Source organism: Microcebus murinus, chromosome 3, assembly GCF_040939455.1.
Source record: "Microcebus murinus isolate Inina chromosome 3, M.murinus_Inina_mat1.0, whole genome shotgun sequence".
NCBI classification, from domain to species: Eukaryota; Metazoa; Chordata; class Mammalia; order Primates; family Cheirogaleidae; genus Microcebus; species Microcebus murinus.
The window spans coordinates 116751-131970 of NC_134106.1; the positions used below are offsets into that span (position 1 = coordinate 116751).

The following is a 15220-nucleotide window of genomic DNA, read 5'->3' on the forward strand; positions in this document are numbered from 1 at the left end:
GGAGGCCAGAAGGCCCTGGCAGATACATTCAAAGTGCTAAAAGAAAAAAACTGCCAATTAAGAATGGTATCTCCATCACAATTGTTTCCAAAAGTGAAGGAAAAATTAAGACATACATAGATAAATGAAAGCTGAAAGAATTCATGCGAGGACTTCCTGACCAGGAGATGCTCCAGGGAGTCCTGCAGAGAAATGAAGGCGTCAGACAGGACTCGAAATGAAGAGCGCAGGGAAGGTAAATCGTGGGCAACAATAAAAGCTGATACGATTGTAACTTTGGTTGTAAATGCACAGTTTGTTTTCTGCATAATTTAAGAGACTAATACATTGAAAATCAATTTTTTTTTTTTTGAGACAGAGTCTCACTCTGTTGCCCAGGCTAGAGTGCCGTGGCGTCAGCCTAGCTCACAGCAACCTCAAACTCCTGGGTTCAAGCGATCCTCCTGCCTCAGCCTCCCGAGTAGCTGGGACTACAGGCATGCACCACCATGCCCGGCTGATTTTTTCTATATACATTAGTTGGCCAATTAATTTCTTTCTATTTATAGTAGAGACGGGGTCTCGCTCTTGCTCAGGCTGGTTTCGAACTCCTGACCTCAAGTAATCCGCCCACCTCGGCCTCCCAGATGTGTCTCTTCTTTTAATCAGAGAGTATCCACAGAAGAGTTGTGTTATATAAACTTTTAAAGGTAAAGGTCACTGATGAGCTGACAAAAATCAATACCAGCTGTGCCAAGGTCTAACACTAACAAGAATCCTTACAATTAGGAAAAAGGGTAAAGGCTGTGTTTGTTTAAAAAGTTAGTTATACACATACGTAATTGGTGTGTACTTTAAAGTAATGACATACAGATTGACTGTCAGCTTATCCAAATACTGAGAAATTCTCCAACCTTAATTCATCTGGACTTTTACACTTACTTTGGAACTGCTAAGAAATGAGCAAAATCGTAATATTTTATTGTTCCTTGAAAGCGAACCTAATGTGCTACAAAAATAAATACAACCTAGTAAGGAAGGCCTAAGATTTTAAAAGTTTCTTGTTGATAAATGATGATTTAATAATTTATTATTTTTTCTACATTAACCTAAAGCTTCTAATAAAACACTAAACAATTAAAGAAAATTCCTTCAGTCACAGATGTTTCCAAATTGTTAATTATTTAAATTTATGTTCACAACACACCTGGGTATCTGATTTTAAGAGATTTTCAACTCTATATTTATATTAGGTGGATAGTATTTTAAGTATTCGTAAAGGACTTATGCTTCAGACCTATTGAAAAATATGTTTCCCTATAATGCATCCTAGGAACAAAAATGGAATTCAGTTGATTCTAACAATTTGAAAAATTCCATTTGTCTTTAAAAACCATATTCATGATCGCTTCTTGGCCCTTTGGTTAAGATCAGGTATAAAACTGTATTCATCATATAATGTGGAGCAAAATAAACAAGATGTAAAATAGTATGTACAATTTCATTCCATTTTAAATAAAAGTCTATCTCTCTAAACGTACATACATATCCTAATTCTGTGAGTTTATAAATCAAATTTGCAACAGTTGTTTCATGCCGTGGAATTATATGGGGATTATATTAGTATATATATTTTTTTGGAAACAGAGTCTCACTCTTGTTGCCCGGGCTAGAGTGAGTGCCGTGGCGTCAGCCTAGCTCACAGCAACCTCAGACTCCTGGGCTCAAGTGATCCTCTTGCCTCAGCCTCCCGAGTAGCTGGGACTACAGGCATGCGCCACCATGCCCGGCTGATTTTTTCTATATATTTTTAGTTGGCCAATTAATTTCTTTTTATTTTCAGTAGAGATGGGGTCTTGCTCTTGCTCAGGCTGGTTTCGAACATATTAGTATTTTGTGTACTTCTCTTTTTTATGGGGGGATTTTTGGTTTAGAAATCCTAGACAAATTGCTGCCATGACTGCAGCTGTGCAGCCATTGTCCACCTGCCACGGGACCCCTGTCCAAGCTACTAAGGCTGGGAGCTTTGCGGACTTGTGTCTTGGTGCCTGATCTCAGGGCACTGCCATCTGCTCAGCGATTTAAGCTTCACCTGAAACGGATCTGAGCACATCAGACGCCCACTAAATTAGGCAAAGATATATAGAAGCTGAAACGCAACCTATCTTTCAGTAAGCCTTTCCCCAGAAGGAGATGTCATGAAGTTAGGGTAACGCTGTGCTTTCCTGTTGCGCTCGTCCAGAAGTCACTGTCCGAAAGCCTCCCAGGGCCAGGTGTGCTGAGTGCTCCCCACCCCAGACCTGGGACTTGCAGGTAAGGACTTGGGGGTGCCAAGCTGGGGACGGGGGTGCAGAGAGAGGGCCTCTGTCACTCTGGCCCCTTCTGTGCTTGGGCTGGTGCCGTTCTCACCCCTGCACCCCGAGTCCTCGAGGCCCACCTCCTGGGGTGCGAGTGCGGGGCCGGCACAGCGGACCCCTGTCACCCCGGCCTGGGTCACCCCCTCACTGCGCCCTTCCCAGTTACCCCTCATGACGTGCCGGCGGCCGGGATTCCAACGGATGCATCGTGTAATTATCTTCCACCTACCCCTGACCCTCTCTGAGTTCTCTGCAACAAGAATTGGGGTGACGGACAATGCGCCCGTCTCCGAACCATTGCCAAGCGCAGCTCCGTTTTCGCGCCTGACCCCACCTGGGCGAGGCTGCAGGTGCTGGGGCGCAGGTGCTGGGGCGCAGGTGCTGGGGCGCAGGTGCTGGGGCGCAGGTGCTGGGGCGCAGGTGCTGGGGCGCAGGTGCAGGGAGATTGGTTTTCACAACGGTTTACATCGTTTTCCCTCCTGGTCCTCGGAACTCCAACTTGGTACGCAGCACTGACACCCGTGCAAATCCACGTTCTAAAAACCGTAACACTGCAATAGAGAGCAAAACAACAACAACAACAAAAAACAAACAAAAAACCAGTTTGTTTTAAGTTACAGTGATAATACTGCATAATTTACTACTCCGGAGGATGAGATCAGAGCTTGAGCGGAATGAAGTTCCTGCCGCTTATAAATCTGCTATTTCTGCTCAGCACTTTTGCTTTCTAAAATCCCTAACAGATAGGACTCTGGAGGCTGGATGTTCTTCGCAGCGCCGTTAAGGGGTATATTAGTTGTAGTCTTTAGCTAGTCAAGAGAGTAAATCAAAATTTGATCTGTGCAAGGACATTAAGCTGGTTTTTCTCTCGTGATAAATGCGAAGGAAATTGGGAAGAGACTGAGTTTCCTCGCCACCTCTGCTGCCTGGGGGCTCTCCACCCCGCCGGAGTGTCTGGAAGGGATGGGAAATTTCTCTTCCACATTTTCATGTATTTTAAAACAATGATTTTTCATGTTTAATGTATTGCTTCCCCTAAATATGACTGATGACATTGAATATTATGGTAAAAAATTTGTAAAAGGCTACACACCAACAAATTAAATTTTCATTTCCATGGTTTAAATCTGATTTCACCGTATTTCCCCCTGGAATGGATGCTGAGTGGTGCAGTTGGATGTTTGACTTTTCAGAAGTGTAACGCAATGACACTTCTTCTTGGGTTGGGACATGTGGCCATCCAAAGACTTGGAGTGCAGGCACGTAGGAAAGTCACGTGGCCTTATTGTCTGTGGCTCCACTGGGAAAAATAGGATCAGTGGATTCCTGTGGAGGGAGAGCAACTTCAGGTCTACATGGGGAAACATTTCTGACAATCGGATTAACCGAGGTGTAAACTGCCTCGAGTTGCCCTGTTTGTTTTTGTTGAGACAGACTGTCACTCGATTGCCCTGGGTGGAGTACAGTGATGGCATTGTAGCTCACTGCAAGCTCCAACTCCTGGGCTGGGAGCGATCCTCCTGCCTCAGCCTCCGGGTACCTGGTACTACAGGCATGGGCTGCCATGCCTGGCTGGGTTTTGTTATTTTGTGCATTTCTTTTTCTTTTTCTTTTCTTTTTGGTAGAGAATGGGTCTCACTGTTGCTCAGGCTGGTGTCGAACTCCTGAGGTCAAGCGATCCTCCTGCTTTGGCCTCCCTGAGTGCTAGGATTACAGGCGTGAGCCACTGCTCCCAGCCAGCCTTGACAGGCTTTTCTCCCTCCAAAACTTCTCTAGGAGAGTGTGAGCTGTGCACAGCAAATGAGGAGTTTAATGTGGTAGCCTCCAGCTAGGGCTGAATTAAGTTTCGGTTACATATCACTAATCTTTGTTCAGATATATACAAGCCACCTGATATTTGTGACAGAACCTGCTATACTGATGTTAATATCTCATGGTTCACTGTAGGGAGATCCTAAGTGAAATGTCTTGCAGTTCTTAGTACCAGGAAAATCTGTATTTCTGGGTAAAACATCACAAAATTTAGAATAAAAAAATTCAGTTTTTGTGGTCTAGAGCTCTAACACTGGAATCTTGTTCAACTTTAAGGTTTTACGATTTACTTCAATCTAAAAGTGGCAGGTTGCAGTTGTATTTAAACAATGTGCCTCATTAGCATGTTGATATATTATCTTAGGGCTCTAATAAAACTTTTATTGCTTCATGTTGACATCTTTTTCCAATTCCCAAGATAATTTTTAAAATTAATTCAAAGCAACTATTAGCTCCGTTATGGATTTGACTCACTATTTATGCATTTGCAGCAGTAGATATATATTTCAAATCAGAAATGTGTGCTAATTGTACAAAGTTGTGACTTAGAGCCACAGGGCAAGTTTCTTTGAAGGTGGACATCCTGCTTCTAGCTAATGTCATGCACAGAGCAGGTGTTTAATAAATACCCCTTGAGCTGGATGAGTGACTAACTGCAAGATCACAGTGCAACCTCTTAGTGGAAATGAGAGTCAGATATATTTAGCTCTTGCTATGACCTAAGAAAGGAACTTTTAAAACTGAATGTTTAGTGTCTCATCTTGCTCACACAGCTGGAGTCACCGGTTCAGTCTGACGTGAATTTAATCTCATAAAAGACTCACCGTTATAACCTGCGCCCCTGCTTCCAATAGCGTTGGAACTTCCAACTTGTTGGCAAAATAGATATGCTGCATATTGCATATTGCCCAATCAGTCTCCCTTTATCCCTAATAGACATAGAGTTAGATAGTCTATCAAACTGAACAATCTGACTCCTGGAAGTGTGTCACCACACACACTGTGTCTCCAGGTGCCCGCCCAGGTGAGAGGTACCTGGGTGTCAGGTGGCTTGGAAAGGCCACAGGCGGTTCTGCTCCGGGCGGGGCCACGGCGATCGTGAGTGGTGTCCGCGGCTCAGTGGGTGGGCTCCCGGCACACGTGGCAACACTCAGAGACTGACGGCAGGATTTAAACTGGGGTCCCTGATTAAATGTGAGAACTTGAGCGAGATGCTAAACACCTGGGAGCCAGTTTCCTTTTCCTTGCATGGGGTCACAACACTTGCCCTGTGAGGTTCTTGCGAGCATGCGGCGTGGCCAGGTGCAGAGCTGCGGGGATCTTCTTTCCTGCGACGTCAATGAAGTAAGGAATGCGCAGTATCTCCAGTTGTGTCGGGGACACAACAGTTGTCAGTTGCCTGCTCTTCTTTCAGCTGAGCCTTACATTTTGAAAAATAAGAAGGGTTAGCATGGATGTTTACATTGGTTATTGGGCTCAGACAAATACACCTTTCCTTGTCAAGCTGTTTTCTCTTCCCAGGTGGTTCGAAGGGCTTCTTTTTCAGACTTGACATTTCTGAAGTGCAAATGAGAAACACACAACCTACGATCTGCAGATTTTTTTTTTTTTTTTTTGAGACAGAGTCTCACTTTGTTGTCCAGGCTAGAGTGAGTGCCGTGGCATCAGCCTAGCTCACAGCAACCTCAAACTCCTGGGCTCGAGTGATCCTTCTGCCTCAGCCTCCCGAGTAGCTGGGACTACAGGCATGTGCCACTATGCCCGGCTAATTTTTTATATATATATATCAGTTGGCCAATTAATTTCTTTCTGTTTATAGTAGAGACGGGGGTCTTGCTCTTGCTCAGGCTGGTTTTGAACTCCTGACCTTGAGCAATCCGCCCGCCTCGGCCTCCCAAGAGCTAGGATTACAGGCGTGAGCCACAGCGCCCGGCCTCGATCTGCAGATTTTACAGCAGTGTGGCTCTCCACTCACAAACTCACATACGTAAAAGAAAACAAAAGTTTATTGTTTTTCCTAATCAGTTCAATCCTGACCTTGAGCTCTCACCCTCCAGAATGGTAGAATATTCCGCTCCACCATGGCTGCGGTGCCAAGATTGCACCACTAATCAGAAGACTCCTATGGTTGCCAAAAAGTGGAGGAAGGGCCTCTAATAATCAGCTGGTATTGTCACTGCTCACTCCCTCACTTTCTAGTTCCACAGGGGCCCCTGGGAGTCCAGCCCCTCTTTCTCCCGGGGATCTCACAGCCGTGGAAACCTGCTGCACCTGGGGCCTTGGAGGCCAGCAACTGTCTCTGGGCACCCCCTCCCCAGGTGTGGCCACAACTGGCCATTCCCAGCCTTGGAAAGTTGCCTTCTCTCTCTCCACCGATCTCATGCTATTCCTGCTTTCTGCCCCACAGAAGTCCTTGAGTGGAGAGAGCTCAAAAGGGACTGGCAATGACCTGCCGAGAGTGGAAATCATGGAAAGAAAAAATACTGCAATGAATTACGCTGCTGTTAATGTCATTAGTTATCAAACTTGTTACCACTGTGATCAGATCCTTATAGTCACTCATTCCACTCATTGTATTCAATGTGCCTTCTGCCCTGAAAGACGAGGTATTAATTTCTACTTTTCTATTAATATTTACAAATGAGAACTCATAAACAAACTAGGGTAGCAATTCGATTCCTTTTTCAAAAAAATTGGAGACAAATGGATCAATAAAACAGAATAGAGAGCTCATAAGCAGACTCAAATACAGCCAGTGGATCTTTCACAAAGGAGCAAAAGGATCATCTTTTCAACAAGTAGTGCTGCAACACTGGACATCCATGTGGAAAGTAGGATTAGACTTAAAGGTAAAATGCAAAATTATCAAACTTCTAGAAAATAACATAAGGAGAAAATCTATTGGATTTGGTGATAACCTTAGATACAACATCAAAAGCATGATCCATGAAGAAAAAATTGATGTTAGACTTAGTTAAAATGAAAAAGTTTTGTTTAACAAAAAAAAAGAATGTTAAGAGAATAAAAAGATAAATCACAGACTGTGAGAAAATGTTTTCATAACATATCTGATTTATGACTTATATCCAAAATATGCAAAGAACTCTTAAAATTCAACAATAAGAGAACAAACAACCCAGTTAAAAATGTGCAAAAGTTCTGAACGGACACTTCACTAAAGAAGACATGCAGGTGGAAACCAAAGGCACGGAAAAATGCTCAATATTGTGCCATAAGGAAATTGTAAGTTCAAACAACAATGAGATTGCACTATGCACCAATTGGAATGGCCAAGACCCAGGTGGCTGACAGCACTAACTGCTGGTGAGGATGTGCAGCAAGGGGGCTCTCACTCACTGCTGGGGGGGGGAGGGCTGCAAAATGTGCAGCCACTTTGGAACACAGTCTGGCAGTGTCTTGCAAAGCTAAACCAGGCTCACCATGGCATCCAGCAACTGTGCTCCTAGCTATTTACCCAACTGGGCTAAATATGCACACAAAAACTTGCACATAAATGTTTATAGAAGCTTTATTCATAATAGCCCAGACCTGGAGGCCACCAAGATTTCCTCCAGAAGGTGAATGGATAAACGGTGGTGCATCCAGACAGTGGAATATTATCACGAGCTGTCAAGGCACGGAAAGACAGGGAGGCTAAAATGGACATTGCTAAGAGAAAGAAACCAGTCTGAAAAGGTTACATGCTGTGTGGTTCCAGATAAATGACATTCTGGAAAAGGCAAAACCGTATAGACAGTGAAATGATCAGTGGTTGCCGGGCTGGGGAGAGTAGGGGTGACCAGGGGGAGCACGAGGCTGGTTGGGGCAGCTAAACTGCAGTGGTGGACACTTAGATCACGCTGTCAACGCGTGTCGAATGTAGAACACAAAGCGTGAAACCTAATGTGAACTATGGACTTTGGTAAATAAAATATTTTTCTTTTTATTTTTTTTGAGACAGAGTCTCACTTTGTTGCCCAGGCTAGAGTGAGTGCCGTGGCGTCAGCCTAGCTCACAGCATCCTCAATCTCCTGGACTCAAGCGATCCTCCTGCCTCAGCCTCCCGAGTAGCTGGGACTACAGACATGCTCCACCACGCCCGGCTAATTTTTTTTTCTATATATGTTAGTTGGTCAATTAATTTCTTTCTATTTATAGTAGAGACGGGGTCTCGCTCTTGCTCAGGCTGGGTTCGAACTCCTGATCTCCAGCAATCCCCCCGCCTCGGCCTCCCAGAGTGCTAGGATTATAGGCGTGAGCCACCGCGCCCGGCCAATAAAATAAATATTTTTCTAAAAAGAAGACAATGGGGTTCTATTACTACCCACTTTCTGGAATCAGGTGCAGGAGTGCTTATATGGCTGCTTTAAGGAAAAATATAGCTTAGATAATACAATAACAAATAATTAGGTATATAAAAATTGATTCAACTGTACTACTCTCATTTAAGAATATTACTTAAATAAAAATTTCTCGTTTTTTACAATTGAGCAAGCAGTGCAAGCGCATTAATGTAAATTTCCGCTGGCGATCTCCCTGCAAGGGTCACGACTGTGGGGTTTTGCAGGGACCCAAGTTCAAGCCAGCGGTGCAGAAAGACGGCACGGACCCACTGGTGCTGGTCCAGCCTCTTGTCAGAGTCAGTAAGAAATTCCAATAATGGATTTTAGCCTCAACCTGTGTTTTCCCCCTGGGAAAATGCTTGTAACTTGGATGTTCTTAATTCTGAGACATCATTACATGAACATTCACCAATAATTTATTGATAATATTTCATGGGGACAGGGGAGACCCCATCACACTAAATGCGGTGCATGGATTATAAGGGGCACGTTAACTTCACAGACACAAAAGCGTGCCGGAACATGCCCCGGAACGGGGAAATGCAGCAGTTAGACTGTTTCACCTGGGATTTAGACATCAGGCTTGTAGGGTGGGAAGCCCCCTCACCTCTTACCTGAAAACTGCTGGCCGAGACGCCCCCAGAGGCGCACAACGCCAAAGGTCACTGAACTAAGGAGGCCGCTCTTCTTACCTGTGGCCGAGAGCCCACCTGTCTGACGGGGGCGGGGAGTTTCTACAGAAGAGGAACAGGGTGGCAGACTCGGAACCCAGCCTGGGAACCCGGACTGGGCCTTGGCGTCTCCAGGCCGGGCGGCGCGCACGCGGGTTCCTGCCGCCAGAGGGCGCCCGAGACCGCGGGGAGGAGCGCGCGCGCCCGCCGGCCCTGCCCGCGCGGCCTCGCGGGTCCTCCGGGTCTCGCGCGACGAGAGCCGCGTCCGGGGACCCGCCGGGGACGGGGACCCGCCGGGGACGGTGCGCGGTGGCAAAGCAGGAAAGTCCCGGTTTCGGTTCGGCTGCTCTGGCAACTCGGGCCCGCCGCCGCTGCCCTGGGGAGGCCCGCGCGAGGCCGCCCTCCTCGCCCGTTTCCCGCGAAGACCCGCGGCCGCCGCCCGCGGAGCGTGTCGCAGCAATGACGCGACAAGTGCCCGCCGGCCCCTCACCGGAGAGTCGAGAAGACCGGGAGATGCATAAGCATTGCCACACAACGTGTGCCTTTTCAAAGTCAGATGATTCGTACTGACAGAAAGAATAAACTCTGTCGCAGATAGAGATTTGGTCACACCTTCAGTGCGCAATCGAGTAGTTGTGCCATTGTTTATTAAATTTTATTTATTTATTTTTGAGACAGAGTCTCACTCTGTTGCCCAGGCTAGAGTGAGTGTTGTGGCGTCAGCCTCGCTCACAGCAACCTCAATCTCCTGGGCTCAGCGATCCTCCTGCCTCAGCCTCCCGAGTAGCTGGGACTACAGGCATGCGCCACCATGCCCGGCGAATTTTTTCTATATATGTCAGTTGGCCAATTAATTTCTTTCTATTTATAGTAGAGACGGGTCTTGCTCTTGCTCAGGCCGGTTTTGAACTCCTGACCTCCAGCAATCCCCCCGCCTCAGCCTCCCAGAGAGCTAGGATGACAGGTGTGAGCCACCTTTTTTTAGAAGAAAACAGAACAAATTGATCTGTGCCTTTGGAGTGCATACAACACCAGGCAAACCTGGTATATTCAAATCAAAGCAGAGATTAAACAATTGTCCCCCGGCCTCCCTTTTTCGGGAAACTCAACTCGGTGCCTTAAGATGCTCGAATTGTCCCAAAAGGTTGAGTCACTGGGTAAATTTAAGCCCTTTCTCAAACTATGCTGGTTTTGGTTACAAGGAAAAGCCCTGCAGGTTAAAGACGTGGAGCAGATGCTCACTGTGCTGTGTCCCTTCCCTCCCAAGAAACTGCTACAGTGGGAGAGTGACCCGCCGGGGCCAGCAGGGCTTTGGTGGCTGACACACCAGAGCAAAGCAGCCACAGTCCGCAGGACCCCCAGGGGCATGTGGGGTGAGGCGCAGAGGAGAATCGAGACAGGTGTCTGAAACTTGCACATCCAACAGTCGGCCCTCAGTAATATCCTATCTCACCTATCGCTGCCCACCCACCCGCCCGAGGTAACCAGTGACTAGAACACCAACAACCAAGCACCTGCCTTCCAGAGAGATGAAGTCGCCTAGACCAAAGACATCTCTTACTAATCTGGGAACTCTCTAGCATAACTCCTCAAAACAAAACTGCTAGACAAGCCTTATTGGTGATAGCACAGATCCTATTCACCGTCTTAACGAGTCACTGTCAAATGTGAACAGACGAGGGGAACTTACCAGACATTTAAGGGAAACCACATCGAAACAGAAAAAAAGAGACCAAGGTAAACCAGCAGCTATAATTATATTTGAGAAACTCACATCCTAGCAAAATGAGAAATAAACCAGAGCTTTATATCGTTATTCATCTATTGGTATTGTTTGGGGTTTCACCATAGTCATATATCACTTTGATATATTTTCTGTGGTGGGGTCTGGCTGTGCTGTCCAGGCTGGTCTTTAACTGTGGGCTCAGCTGTGCTCCTGCCTTGGCCTCCCGAGCAGCTGAGTTCACAGGTGCACACCACCATGCCCAGCTCTTTATATATTTTTAATTATTAGAGTAAGCCATTGGCAATTGCCATTCTTATAGGTGAAACATCAGCAATATAATTCAAATATCAGCAACTTCACATGTTCAACATAATTTTTTGTTTGTTGGTTTGTTTGTTTGTTTTTTGAGACAGAGTCTCACTCTGTTGCTCTGGCTAGAGTCCCGTGGCGTCAGCCTAGCTCACAGCAACCTCAAACGCCTGCTCAAGAGATCCTCCTGCCTCAGCCTCCCGAGTAGCTGGGACTACAGGCATGTGCCACCATGCCTGGCTAATTTTTTTCTATATATTTTAGTTGAGCAATTAATTTCTTTCTATTTTTTTAGTAGAGACAGGGTCTCGCTCTTCCTCAGGCTGGTTTCGAACTCCTGACATTGAGCGATCCGCCTGCCTCAGCCTCCCAGAGTTCTAGGATTACAGGCGTGAGCCACTGTGCCTGGCCTCAACATAATTTTTAAAAATTAAAAGGAGAACAGGATTGATTTAATATCTAGGCCAGCAACCAAGGAAGCTGCAGGAGTGGCAGATGTTATGATCATATAATAATAGCAAGATCTTACATTCTTATTGAGCTTTAAAGTTTACAAAGCACATTGATATACATTTCTTGTTTGACTTTTAAACAACCCTCTAATTGTCATTACTAATACACTGAAACATTTTAAATATTGAGAAATTCAAGACCAAATAAATTAAGCTCCCTGCTTGAACACAGCTTTAACTTGGTAATTAATTGGAGGAAAGGGGACCAGTGTCCAGTGGACTAACCCCTCATTCTCTCCTTCCATTACTGAAAAGATGTAGGCCAGGGTAAAACCTCGGGAAGACCCGAGGTAGAGACAGTGGGAAAGAGCGGAGCTGAGAGCAACGTACAACCAGGGGTAAAGCAAGAAGCCCCTAAATACAAAAACACATGTCCGTGGAGTCGGAGTTGCATGACCCGTGTAATTAGAGAACATCATGTTGACGGCAGACTCTTGACTGACCCTGGGGGAAAACACTCACGACACTGATTCCAAGAAGGATAAACTTGAAATATTCCAGATGTGAAGCAATCCAACCTCGCTTGGAAGCACTGGCCCAGATAACTGTACAAAGGGTCCATGCTAAGGAACTAAAGTGAATTTACACCCACATAAAAATACAGGTAGCGAAAGGCTTTTGTAAGGTGTCTCTGGAGACTAAATGAGCAGTCGAGCCACACACAAGCCAAGGGCAAGCAGGCACCTGGGTGTCCGGAGGGTGGCCAAGGTCACGGTGACCGTGAGGTCTCCCGGCACACCTTCCTTCTCGTCCAGCCCGCCCCCCACTGCTACACTGGCCGTGCGCTGCCCGAATCCAGCTCAGCTCCCTTCAGAACCAGCGGGGGCTTCTGTGACACATTCCGGAACAAGTTTCTCTTTATTTTTGCAGCCAGTCCCTGGGAAGTAAGAGAACAGCTGCGAGAGAGAGAGAGAGAGAGAGAGAGAGAGAGAGAGAGAGAGAGAGAGAGAGAGAGAGAGAGAGGAAATGTACACAGCGGCTGGGAGCAACGGTGCCTGCAGAACAACTTTCATACTCTCTGGCCCCAACAGTTTATAAATATTCACGTGGTGATTAAAGATGTTACTGAAAACCAAAAAACACCACTGAGTCATAGCTTCTCTCGGTGTTGCGCTGCAGCCCAGAGCAGCAGCGACAGCCAGACGTCCTTGGAAAAGATCAAAGAGACATAAAACATCGCCGCCTGTGTTTATGCAGTCCCATTGAAGTTTACACAACTTCCCATGCCCTCCCCGCTCTTAGACCTTCTCTGCAAGCGGCAGATACTCCCGCCGGAGAAGGAGCAGCAGAGTCCAGGGCAGCACCGCCAGAAAACACCTGCCCTGTCTCACTGCCCGCGCCGGCCGGTGGCTGCAGAGGGCTTTCCACCCACCCCAGCCCCCGCCGCCTCCCAACTGTGACTTCTGCGTCTCCATGCCTCGTGTCACAGCCTGTAGAGGAAAGAAGGAGAGTCACCACTGAGTGTCACTTCTGGCTAGCTTAGATTCTGTGGGGAAAGGGTGACACTTCCCTTGCTCGGGACGCTGTGGCCTTGCGGTGGGGCGGTCACGAGAGTCCGACCTAGGGAATCAGTGTTGGTTATTCTTAGATATCATAGCTGTGGCCTTATGGACACTCTGTGTTAAACAGCTCTCACTTGCCAAGTGCCCCGGGACGCAGGCTGACAACTTTCATGCCCTGAAAGTTCTTGCCAGCGAGAACAATGAGACGAAGAGAATGGTACCAGCTTGGCACAGCCGCCCTGAAGGCCTCCATGTGTAAACTTCTGTGGCACCGTTCTTTCTGTTAGAAATGTGTTTAGATTTTACGGATTTTTGCCGAGATTTTGGTATGTAAGCTTTATGTACTGAAAGGTCTTAATTAAAGATTTTTAAATGTTGAGTAAAATGTTCACCAGTCCAGTTTGTAATATATATAATAAACCTGTCATATAATTTATTTTCTTTAAAAACAAGCCTCTTATACAAATTGACCATGGAACCTTTATTTAGAATTTAAGGTCATTTGGGGCTTAGTGTCATATAAACAAAATTCTCCAAAATGCTAGGGTCCTTTTTTGGGGTGCTGCATTCCTGCAAGCCACGGTCAAGCCAGATTTTGTCAGCTATTGGAAAAACAAATCCTTCCTGGCCTGGGAGCTCACATGCTTAGGGCTGTGCCAGATCGAATTTTCATTACTGAGTCATAAATCCCCAAGTTCAGTACATTACAGAGAAACAGGCACACCTTTAACATATTGATCTGACAAAGCTCTAAACATTCCTACAGCAACACAAGTTTCAAAAAGGCTATCTTGCTAGGGGTCTCTGACTCAGAGAAGAAAGTGAAAAATCTCTCAGTGTCTTGCCTTCGTGGAACTTGGAACCAGAGATTTTCTGCCGGGGAGAAATTGGACGTTGAGGATGAAGCGGGACAGTTGAAAGAATACGACAAGGCACTTCACCAAGCACTAGGTTTCAGGGCCTGGGCATAACCTTTCTGAGCTTTAACTTTCTTCTAGTTTAATAAAAACAGCAATGTCTACTTCATGTGTTGCCTCACGTGTCGTGGCTGACATACTGCGTTTCCTCGAAAATAAGACAGGGTCTTATATTAATTTTTCCTCAAGAAGACTCCTAGGGCTTATTTTTAGGGGGTGTGTTATTTTCCCCTCAAAGCCTCAGCTTGCAGCACGCACAGGATGGCCGGGACCTGACAGGGGGAGCCGACCTTGTTGGTGGGGCTGCCCACACCTTTCCGGTCACCTCTGGGATGGCAGCTGTCATGATGGGGCAGATGAGAAGGGCTGCTGGTCTTCTTGACCTCTGGGCCACGACAGGCATGGGTTGTGCAGATGCGCTGCGTAGCCACGCCCGTCACTAGGGCTTATTTTGGGGGTAGGGCTTCTATTGCGCACATGCTCAGAAATCCTGCTAGGGCTTATTTTATGGGTAGGTCTTATTTTTGGGAAAACACAGTAGAACAACGTTTGACCCAGGAAAGGAGTGCGTACTGTCACCTGTCCCGACCGGGAACCACAGAGGCCATGGAGCACCTGCGGGACTGCAGGTGGGGGGGACGGAGCACCGCGCCCCAGGGCTATGCCGCTGCTCGCACAACGCTTTCCTTCCTGCGCCCCGTTAGACGGAGATTGTTTTGCAGGGTCTACCCTGCAGCGCAGCCGTTTTAAATGTTCTCTTTTCCTCACACTAACCTGACAGCAATTTAAGAACAGGGACAACATCTTTTTTTTTTATTTTTTATTTCTGAATCTTACGGGGGTGCACACGTGTGTTTTGGTTCCATGTTAGCTTTTGTGCAGTTCGAGTCGAAGCTGTAAGCGTGCCCACGCCCCAGGTGTGAGCACTGTACCCTCAGGTGTGAATTTACTCTCCTACACACACAACTGCTTGGCTTCTGGCGGGTTTCATTCCGTCAGCCCAAGGGGCCGAGCTCAAGAATTCACTAAAGGCTGCAGAAAGAAGAGCAAGCGGAAGGAGTAAGTACCGTGTTTCCCCGAAAATAAGACCTA

At 46.6% G+C, this 15220-nt stretch overlaps 1 long non-coding RNA gene across 1 annotated transcript; it reads right to left on the reverse strand.

Moving 5' to 3' along the window:
* Window positions 1-517: 517 nt before the first annotated feature.
* Window positions 518-9741, reverse strand: LOC105881555 (uncharacterized). The gene is made up of 3 exons (XR_001158799.2): window positions 9184-9741; window positions 5184-5568; window positions 518-2887 (listed from the first exon to the last, which is right to left on the reverse strand). It is a non-coding gene; the product is annotated as an uncharacterized LOC105881555 (long non-coding RNA).
* Between the last annotated feature and the right edge of the window lie 5479 nt (window positions 9742-15220).